This window comes from Cyphomyrmex costatus, unplaced genomic scaffold (assembly GCF_001594065.2).
Source record: "Cyphomyrmex costatus isolate MS0001 unplaced genomic scaffold, Ccosl1.0 scaffold308, whole genome shotgun sequence".
NCBI lineage: Eukaryota > Metazoa > Arthropoda > Insecta > Hymenoptera > Formicidae > Cyphomyrmex > Cyphomyrmex costatus.
The window spans coordinates 78,174-80,483 of record NW_017277212.1 but is presented as its reverse complement, the minus strand read 5'-3'; positions in this window follow the sequence as shown (position 1 = coordinate 80,483).

Here is a 2,310-nt window from a genome sequence, read left to right as displayed (position 1 = left end):
TATAATATATTACCACGAAAAGTAACTGATATATTACTAAATCTGCCAGTTCAAAGTGAACGTACATATAACGAATATTTTCTATGTTGAATATGTACCACGAAAAGGAACTGATAGATTATTCAAGGTGAAAATTCAAATTGAACATACATACATATAAGTAAAACAGATTAGAATTTGTATATTACAGTTTTCTAGAAAATAACTGCAATATGTTATTCTTAGTGCACAAAATATAAAAGTTGGTTATTGAGATTTAATTTGAAATTTATACTAGACCGTACAATAAAAAATAATTGCTTGTAATTTCAGAGTATCAATTTGTTAATGACTCAAAAAAGAACATGGCGGCCTGCTCTCAAAATTTGATGAGTTTCTCGATGTCAAAAGTAATGTCAAAACTATTACAGAGTAGGTATAATAACACATGAAATACAAAAAGTATTGCATTAGAACCGTATCTTTAAAAGCTCTATAACGAAGTGAATACACAGAATTATGTAGAAATGTAGAATTTTTCTTCTTTAATTTTTAATTCTCTCTCTGCCAATCAATGGTTAAAGCGAATATTTAAATTAATCATTATCGAAACACTGTTACATTTTGTAGCACTTTGTGAACCAACTGACAAACAACATACATGATAACTATGATAGTTATACTTGATAGGCTGCTTTTAATCTAAACTATTTTCATAACTTTTACTTCAACTATTTGTTTCATCCATCGGAAGTTTTTTGAGAGCAGGCCGCCATGTTCTTTTTTGAGTCATTAACAAATTGATACTCTGAAATTACAAGCAATTATTTTTTATTGTACGGTCTAGTATAAATTTCAAATTAAATCTCAATAACCAACTTTTATATTTTGTGCACTAAGAATAACATATTGCAGTTATTTTCTAGAAAACTGTAATATACAAATTCTAATCTGTTTTACTTATATGTATGTATGTTCAATTTGAATTTTCACCTTGAATAATCTATCAGTTCCTTTTCGTGGTACATATTCAACATAGAAAATATTCGTTATATGTACGTTCACTTTGAACTGGCAGATTTAGTAATATATCAGTTACTTTTCGTGGTAATATATTATATTAGATAATATCATTTAAAGTATTAAAGGTTTAAATTATTAGGTTACATTATTAGATAATCATTTTAATTTAGAATGGTACAAATTTTTGGGGTCAATTTTCAAAGGATGATATTCATTGGGTTTTTTATTTTGTGATTAGGTAATCGTTTTAATTTTGATAGGTTCAATTTTTGTAGTTTTCATTTACTTTTCGTGGTACATAACATAGAAAATAACATAATGTATGTGCACTTTGAACTGGCACATTTAGTAATATATCAGTTACTTTTCGTGGTCATATATTATATTAGATAATATCATTTAAAGTATTAAAGTTTAAATTATTATGTTACATTATTAGATAATCATTTTAATTTAGAAAAGTTCAAATTTTTGGGGATAATTTTCAAAGGTTGAAATTTATTGGGTTTTCTATTTTGTGGTTAGGTAATCGTTTTAATTTAGGAAGGATCAAATTTTTGCGGTTAGTTTTCAAAGGTTTAAATTTGTTGGGTTTTTTAATTTGCGAGGATCTATTTTTGAACATGGCTTGACCTTTTCATTTTAATGATATGTTAGGATTAATAATATATCAGTTACTTTTCGTGGTTAATATATTATTATTAGATAATCATTTAAAAGAAATAGAAAAATGCCTAATCGAGTCTTGTACACAGGATGTTAATGTGTGTTGATACGATTTATTGAAAATATAAAATTTTTCTTACGTTTCGATCCTCGGTTTGGATCCTTATCAGAGAACTTCTAATATAGAATACACATTGTGCTACCTAGAACACTTTATATTAAAATGTACCACGAAAAGTAAATGATAGATTATTCAAGATGCAAATTCAAAATGAACATACCTACATATAAGTAAAACAGATTACAATAAAAATATTACAGTGTTCTAGAAAATAACTGCAACATACATAAAGTATATTTTCTATGTTGAATATGTACCACGAAAAGTAACTAATAGATCATTCAAGGTGCAAATTCAAAATGAACATACATACATATAAGTAAAACAGATTACAATTTGCATATTACAGTTTTCTAAAAAATTTCCGCAATATGTTATCAGCCAAAAGTTGCATTTTCCTTCTCACCGCTCCGCGTGCAGTCGAAATGTCCCATGACAGTCGAATGTTATTGTTCTGCGCACGGTGCGGTGAGGTGAGGGGAACAGCGAAAGCTAGACGAAGGCGATTCGAAAATCAGCTG